This window comes from Ochlerotatus camptorhynchus, unplaced genomic scaffold (genome assembly GCF_037179485.1).
Source record: "Ochlerotatus camptorhynchus isolate MF236.1 unplaced genomic scaffold, CSIRO-AGI_Acam_v1.1 ptg000258l, whole genome shotgun sequence".
NCBI lineage: Eukaryota > Metazoa > Arthropoda > Insecta > Diptera > Culicidae > Ochlerotatus > Ochlerotatus camptorhynchus.
The window spans coordinates 819-10,259 of record NW_027040748.1 but is presented as its reverse complement, the minus strand read 5'-3'; positions in this window follow the sequence as shown (position 1 = coordinate 10,259).

Genomic DNA, 9,441 nt, shown 5'->3' with positions numbered 1-9,441 from the left:
GCCAGGAAGGCAGCTCCCACACACCTGGACCCTACCTATCGACCCATCAACTCATGAACCGGGGACCAACGGCTTTACTTCCCATCCGAAGGAAGGCGTGATCAGAGATGTTATGCCTCAGAACATCCCGGCGGCGCCGACTGGGATTGAACCCAGGCCTGCTGGGGTGAGAGTCAATCACGCTAACCACAAAACCACCGGTGCCGCTGGATCGTTTTTGGTAGAGCGATTATAATACACAAACACACACACACACACACACACACGCGCGCGCCCTCATCCAATTTCTTTTTTTTTTTTAGATCAGGACCCACACTGTGGTAAGTGATGCGATCGGTGTTAAAGAAGAATTTGTTTTCATTCAAATCTAGTGGGTATAGAATAAGGCAAAGTGAAAAATTGCAAGTAAGCATTACTTGCCGAAAAGGACAAAATTATCATCAATACAGTGCATGAACTGACATTACGCTTCTTTTACTGCATTTGTTTATTTTTGTGGCCAAAAAATTACACGAGATTTTTGACATGACTGAAGTGCATCCTCTTGGATGTAATATTAAAATTTATTTTTTGCTGTGTAGGGGTGACAAGTTCCTTTCTCGTAAGATATTATTAAAAAACTGTGCTTGAAAAAGGTGCAAAACATTGATTAGTTGTCAACTTTTTAGCGTGTGGGTAAACATTGATGAAATTTTCACAGAAATTAGCTAAGAGTGTAATGTAAACTGGCAGAATTTCATCACAATCTGTCAAATGGATATCGAGATGATATCGGAGCAAGAGCAGATCCACCAAAAAATCGTGTACGCCGTTCTGGAAAATCCAACAGCGTTCCATAGATTGGGAAACACCTGGGAATCCATTATTCGACGATTTTCCGAGTAGTGAAGCCATTCAAGGAGACCCAGACGACCCAGCGGTGAGCAGGCTGCGGCCGAAAACTGAAGACAGCTGACCCGGTCAAGGCCAGGAAGGTGTTGAGTTTGTTCAAGCATCGGCCGAATCTTTCGATTCGCGATGCGGAGAAAAAGGCGGGTGTTTCCATCTGCTTTGTCCAAAAAAATAATGAAACGTGTCTATAAAACTATAAACATTGAAACGAACGTAGTAGAAGATTTTTTTTTTACGGAGGACTACGTCTCTAATTTCTATACTGGGGGTCAAATTTTAAAAAAAAATCAGACATGTAAGGAAAAATCCCAAACACGGACGCAACGATAGAGCGTAAACCGAACAAACGAAATATTGCGCATGCTCACAAGAACGAGCTCAATGTTCGGTTGACCGCTCACCATTTTACCAATGAAAGGAAAGGAGGAAAAAAAAAAACAGCGATAATAAAAACGCTTGCCAAATCGTTTTATTCGTCAAACAAACCAATCCCACCAAGGTGGCTATTGTCTAAAACAGGCCTGATAGGACTAGGAACTGTAACTAATAATAAGTTAAAGTTGAAAATACTCATCTGTGTCACTTGATATACATGTAAATCACACAAAGTTTTCTTCGTCATTTGCTTTCGAGCAACTGACGGATAAGCGTCGGACACGACGTATGAGTGGAACAGCACGCATCGCACCAATACGAAGACGACGCAGTGTTTCCACATCATTTCCAACACCGTAAAAAATCTCCGAGATTACGAAAATCTTTGTCAGGTAAATTGTTTTTTTTACTCAAAATTTTTAGAAAATGCACAATATGCATTACAATTTAATGAAGTATAAGTTGTAAAATGTTATGCTCAATATTTCACTACCTCAAATTCTTCTAATCAAACCAAATTTCAACTTTATCTAATCATGTGGCAGAAAATTCTGTATAGATAAAAAATCTGTTATCTGTATATTTATTTATTTATTTCGTCAACCAACGAAGACTAGTACATATTCGAATACAGTTTTGTTTTGTTAAATTTATTTGTTCATTTCGTCAACTTTGGACAAAAGGTTAAAAGCATAATTTTTTCTTTAATAAAAATCAAGCAGTGTCAGTTTTCCTATTTTTTATGAGTTATAATGCCTTATGGAATTTTTTTCTTAGTTTATGCCGAGACATTGTAAAGTCAATGGTTTCGCAGTATTGATTTAAGAGGCCATCATGCGGTTTAATGGCCCATATTTTGTATAATTTGTGCGATGATGTTTTATGGCAAATAAATTTCGATTTCGGAGTTGCACCATTGCATATTCACGAAGCTCTTTTAATGTTTGTATGTTTATAAGCATGCAGCGTGCTACATATGATGGAAGAGGAAATGATGTCTAACCTAATTTACGAAGAACGTATAATAGAAATTGTTTTTGAACGAATTCTAATCTCTCTTCGTGCGTGATTGAAAAAGGAGACAATACAATGCTGCAATATTCCAGTATTGACCTCACATAGGCAGTATATAGTGTTTTAATTGTGTATGGGTCCTGAAAGTTATAGCAAAAGCGCTTGATAAAGCCTAGCATGTTATTTGCCCTGTGAATAATTGTGTTGTTATGGTCTATGAAAGTTAGTTTAGAGTCTAAGATAATTCCTAAATCCCTAACTCTTTCACATTTTTCTACATTTTGATTTCTTAGTGCAATTGAAATATTTGAAGTTGTTCTTTTCCTGCTAAATGCTATCAAGTTGCATTTTTTTAAATTCAATTCTAGTAGACTTTTTTTGCACCATATGTAGAATATGTGTATTTCATTCCGGAATATATTGATGTCTTCTTTATTTCTTATTTCCAAAAAGAGCTTCATGTTGTCGGCATAAATAAGCAATTTAAGTTTTTTGAGAATGAAAGAAATGTTGTTTACGTATAGAATAAAAAAAAAGAGGACCCAAATGAGAGCCTTGGGGGACGCCTGAAGTGACTTGAATTGGACACGATTTCTTTCCGTTGAATTTAATTATTTGTTGGCAGTTAGTTAAATATGATTCAAGCCATTTTAGGAGTCCTGACTCAATTTCAGTTTTTTTTTGCAATTTAAAAAGTAGCATTGGTATGTCTATGCGGTCAAATGCCTTGCTGAAGTCTGTATAGAGAGCTTTTACGTGGTTTCCATGATCCATTGCATTCAATGAATAGTTTATAAATTCAAGTAAATTTGTCGAGGTCGAGCGACCCTTGAAAAAGCCGTGTTTCTATTTTTGATTTGGAGATTTTCCCTGAAACGGCAATAATTATTGAGACCAATTCAAGCTGAACAATTGATTAGGTCCTTAGTAACATTGATACTTCTCTTTTGAGCACACCGATCGATGAAAGAAGCTTTTATATAGCTTCTAATACGACAAACACGACAAGAAACGGTTCTGTATCCAAGTTATTAACAAAAGAGAAATTTAATGAAGAGAATTGATCAACGTTACTTAGGACGTAGTGCATCGTTCGGCTTGAATGCAAATCCGGTACTGGCATTCGTTTGGTTGAAAATGGCATAAACAAGCTTTGATTGTGTTACTACAGGGTAGTTTATTTTAGTGTTGGCTGGATCGCAAAAATGTGCAACGACAGCGAAAAATCAAGCTTAGCTTGTGAAAGTGACGGTTCGTTTACATTCATCTCCAATTTATAAATCGATATAAATCATACGTAAAACGCTTCGTTTTGACATACGTGATGAGGCCCAGGATTAAACGTGGAATACTCAAGTTGTGTCAGATGATTGGGCAAATAGAGGTAAGAAATGGGTACGATGAAGAACAGCGGTGGTCAGATATTAGGAAAAGAAACAAACAAACAATTTATAAAGAAAAATGCTGACGACACTGGAATCCACCTCGTGGCATCAAAGTGATTAATTATTACAGCAATGCTATTTTTCAGCTAACGCGTCTTGTTCTACGTACATTCGACTTCACAGTCTGTGCCAATTTTCTTGAAAGTCATATATAACTGTAAAAAATGAATGGGATAGTATATTTTTTTCTAAACTGTGGTTCTTTATATTAGTTTACTATTATCTTATATATCCGTAAACATTGATAACCGTTAGGTAGAATTATCTCGAGATTTTTTAAATTTTTAAATTTTATGAAAATGAGTAAATCTTTTTCAATTAAGAGTTTGTTTTATGGCAGTGTAAATCCAATATCAGTTTTACACATACACGCTCAATTCATTTAATTTTCGGGTGAGTAGCTTGTATCCCATTTTGCTCGATGTGTTGAATTGTCGAAAACAGATAAACGAGAAATTTCAAGCTGAGCTAAAACCACTCAATCAGCATAAGCCGCTACTTAAACCCCTGATGGGGCAGATGCTTTATACAACTATATTATGGTGAAAAATATTTAAGAATAACTGGTCCACTTAGAATCCGGACACTTTATTTATTCTATAGCAGCGCCTCTAGTTGATGGATTTGGAATGTTTTGACAGCGATTTGTTTTGAAAGTTCACGTGTTCAATGGTGAAAGTTTAGTTTTGATACGTGCAGTATTTAAAAAGTTGTACTAGGTTTAGTCGACCATGAGAAGGCATCCTCTGTGTCGTGAACTGGTCGAGGTTTCAAGCCTCTTCTATTGTTCACTGTTAAAGGCAACGCCAGCCAAACTTTTCCGCGATCCACACCAGCGACTGTCCGCTTTAAAAATCGTTAACAGAATGGCGAGCTAGTCTGAACGGGCTCGATTGTCTTGTTCACACATCGTGTCGCACTCTTCCAACCCAAAGGCTTATTCTAATTCTTTATTTCATCTCCCTCACTTCGCATCTTATGCATTCGTCGTTTCGAAGCCGATCTTCGATTGCCACTACATAGGCACGGATCATATTCGTGTATTCGGAGCTTTCCGAAGCTCAAGTTCAATCAAATCTCGGTGCGTATCTGTCAATAAGCTATTCGTGTACGTCGACGCTCAGTGCTGCCAAATTCAATTAGCTGACTTCACACCAAATGAAGGTTAATTGATTTTTCTTTAATTACTACCATGTCACATATACTACACTCTGTTCTTCGTCAGAACCCAGTCGTACAACTTCCGGGCGCGTGTTCTTGCCACTAGATTCTGCTTCATCGTCCTGTTCAGTTGCTTGGAGACACGGAATGAACGGTAACCTGCTCGCAGATGGATCCTCCGTACGGTACTACGGCTGTCACCGTATTTTTTTGACGACATCCCGATAAAAGAGTCCTGAGTTTCTCGTGATCGACCACAACACCTTCCAGTTTAGCTGCCAACCCAAAGCTCCAGCACGACTTTTGCTTTAAATCTTTTGGGCCATGGAACCGCTAGAGACCGTCTACAACGGTAGAAATGGCAATTTTCAACTTAATTGCGATATTTCAAACAGAACAGTTCATTGAGTCCTGAATAACATTGATCGATTCTCTTTCGTTCATAACTTGAGAACTGAACCGTTTATTGGCGTGTTTGTCGTATAAAATGCTAGATAGTAGCTTGTTTGATCGATCTGTGTGCTGAAATTAGCTGGAAAGGTATTAACATGGCCGTGAGGATGCAACGAGAAAGTTAACGATGAGAATCTGTCAATGTTACTTAGGACCTAATGCAACGTTCAGCTTGATTTCGAATTGATCACGTCGGGTTTTCGACGTGAGTGTGCAGGATCAATTTATTTTTCTAGTCTTCCATCTAGTACAACTTTTTTAATGCTGCACGTAGGTATCAGACGAAACTTTCACCACTGAAACACGTGTACTTTCAAAACAAATCGCTTTCAAAACATTCTAAATCGAACCACTAGAGGTGCTGCTATAGAATAAATGAACTGTCCAGATTCTAAGTGGGCCAGTCTTTAATGACACAGTTCACACTCACTGGCAGTTGTGCGGACTTACTCAAGTTTTTCTGTCAGAAATAACTGGAAAATTCTGTGATGAACTAGCCAATGGCAATAAATCACATTAATGATGAATAAAAAAATTAAAATAAATTGTCAAATCTACCCAGAGCAACTACGAGCTTGTTTGGTCTGTTTGTCTTAATGAACACCCGTTTGGTCCGGTTTATAATTTTTGATTAGCCTCAAATAAGTACTTTTAAACAAATAAATTGGAAATAGATTCGTTTGATCATGTTCTTCTATGAATTATTAAGAAGATTTAGTAATCCTTACTGTCATACGTCCACATCTAGACAGAGTCCAACCTGCTGAAAATTAAAAAGAAGATGATCGATCTTCTAACGATCTGATACCGGATATAAATCTGATTTTTTTTTTAAATTTTGATAAATTGTTCGCAGAAGAAATTAATTTTAAGATTGCACTCATTTACTGCCCAGTCCCATTTAGAAAAAGTAGGCATTTGGCAGTTAAAATTACGAAGTGTAATTCCCATGTAAATATTTTAAAAATCATTGTAAATTAATTGTTATATTTTTTCAAGTTGAACTTTCAATGAAGCTTGCATGATTTGTTGTATCAGCGAAAAATATGGCGGTCCAAAAACAGACCTGTAATTGGACGTCTGGACGATCAAATTCTCTGTGAAATCATCATTACTTTTATAGTTCTACTATACTCCACGGGAGCTAACTTTGATTCGCCAAATAGCGTGCATCTTTAACTTCATTCGTATTTTACTCGCGGCCGATCTGACTGTGATTAGCTTAAAGTCGTAAAGACTGGGGTTTGTAGTACCCAGTTTGAGTAAAGTTTCCCTAATTTCCACCATTTTGAGTACGACTGATCATGCCAACTCATGAGTATACTACAGCTTTCCCCCGAAAAGCTCTCCATTGGGCCGTATGAATAAAAAGAGTTTACTTTACTTTCCCGTGCTTTTCTTACGGGAAAAGTAAAGTAAACGCTTTTATTCATACGACCTATTGACACTACCGACATGCAAAAAATCAGACCGACGGGCTGAAAATTCGCCGAGAAAAAGCGGTGGGTAAGAAAAAACTGGAAATGAGACGATGCTGCATTATTTTAGCATAGTATTGATTAGTAGAAAGATGCCTTGGTCCCATAGAACGTTATTGAATGTTTTTGGAATCGTTCCGCTGGCTCTGGAGTTAGGGCCGGAACATATTCCGGCGAGTATGTGTCTTGAGCCAATAATTTTTGAAAAACGTTCCCAACCCACCATGCGATAAATCAACATTAGAATTTAAAAATAAGATCAATAAGATTCATGATGAGTATCGAGCACTATGTTGACCACATCTGGACATGTCCCGGGTATCCCCGGGGAAATGGTAAAATCTTTTTAAATCAAAATCCATTATGCGATACATCAAATTACATGAAAATTCAGAGCCATAACCATTGGCGGTGATATTGAGGATCGTAACAACTCTATTGGCCACATCCGGACATGTTCAGGATACCTTAGGGCAAATCAGAATCTTTCTTGAGTTAAATCTCATGATGCGATATGTTCTCTTAAATTATTAATTCAATAGAAGCAAGCCTATACACAGCTGTGACGTTGTTTTATAGTTCATTTCTTGAAATCATTTTTTATCCTAATCATACTGTCTTGCGGTTACCTTTGTGCTTATCTTTCTGGATCGATCTATAAAAATGCCAAAATGCCAAAAGTAATACAAAATAACCTCAATTTTAGATGACTGCTATTCATTCAACTTCTTTCAACACATAATATTTTGAAGCATACACTTTTTTTTATGAACTATGGAATGACTTAACATTGACTCAACTTTGCATGTTTTTATAATCTACTAATTTAAATTGCGAGAAGCAACAGAAGATTTGACGCTATCTGCGTTGTTTGGGTTTTTCTCCCGGTCCAGAAATTCATGACATCGCGAGCGATAATTTTAATTTTAGTTTATTTACGCGGTGATGTTGTTGGTTCACTCGCAGCTATTTTGAAAAAAAAAATTATGTGTTTTCGAACGAAAGTGTACCAAAAGTGCTTCTGATCGTGTTTCGTAGTTGGGTGTGGTGAAATTCGTGATTGGAAGTGTTTGGAATCTAATTTTGAAATAGGAAAATTTAATCTTTAATTAATGGTATTGAATGTCTTTTTTTAATTCATAACGGTGATATTTAGCCATTTCTGGGCTAATTCATCACCAGTATTGATGGTCGCCTAATTTCAAAACTGTGAATATTTAATTGAATCCTTGTTGATTTTGGATTTAAAATTATAAATAATTAATGTTGTGATCTACCACGCACAATGCATCCGGACTCGATCCATTGCTAAATCTATTGTCTAACTATTTTATTTGTCGCAACGAATCAGATCCAGATGCAATGTGCATGCAGTTTTATCATACTTTTTGCCAGGGTACCTTCCATTCATTTTGGCTATAAAAATGTTTTATGAAATTATGGAATAATAAGATATTATTTTAATATTTTGTTTGTGTAAGCAACAAGAAAAGATTGTGGAGTTTGTGTTTGACACATAATACCAGCCGATGTTGCTGCATGAGAGTGGCAATAAGCGATTTTGTCATTTATCTCACCCACTCTTCGCTCTTCACTCTTCGCGAAGAGGTAATCAGAAAATCACTCATTGTGGCTCTGTCAAAGCTAAATTTGCAGGTTTTATGTGTCAAACACAAACTTTATAATCTTTTCTTGTTCCTTACACATACAAAATACCATCATAATATCTTATTATTCCATAATTTCCTAAAACATTTTTTTAGTCAAAATGAATGGAAGGCACTCTGCTTTTTCCATTTTTGGAGCAGTTCAATTTTACATGCAACCAACAACAATTTTAGTGATACAAATTGAGCAACAAAAACAATATCGTAGTACTATGTCAATAATGCGGTCGGGCTTCGGGCACAGTCCATAACTTTTTCCATATGAGACTGATATGCGATTTACTCAGTTTACTCCCACTCTTGATTTATCACACACCACTGAAATTTGGCGACGTATTCTTGTTACGAGAGCTATAAAATATCCACAGTAATTCACTGCATTTTTAATCCAACAAAATACCCTCTACTTAGCAAGCATTCACTGAACAGAATCGAAGCAAAATGTCAAGTCATCAGACAGCTCCAGACCTTAACATACAACAATGCATAAAAGTGAAATGTTATACCTCCGTTTTATGCGTCAATAAAAAGCTTTTAAAGAAATCTATATAGCGAAAGCAATGATTTTATAGCTCCCGAAATGTCGTTAAACGCGACGCCCGTGTTTTTCGGAACGCAACAACATGCTAAAAATACACCCCTTTTGCGAACGCCGAAATTTAGAGCTCTGACTCTTTTCACTTTTTACAATATGACAACATCTTAACAACATAATTTATAATTGTCTTAATGTTTAATTAACGGAAGCCAAACAATGATAAAGGGATAAGCTGAGTGTACTTTTTTGTCATTTCCATCCGCCTTGCCTTGGGAACGTTCGCCGACAGGGATTGCAATGTAACCCGTGAGCTTGGCATTGGAGCGTTATTTCACACTTTTCGCAAGGGAAACCCTATTAAGTTGTCTCCGGAGAAACATGAGCTTTAAAGTTTACTTATGATAAAAACTACGGAAAAG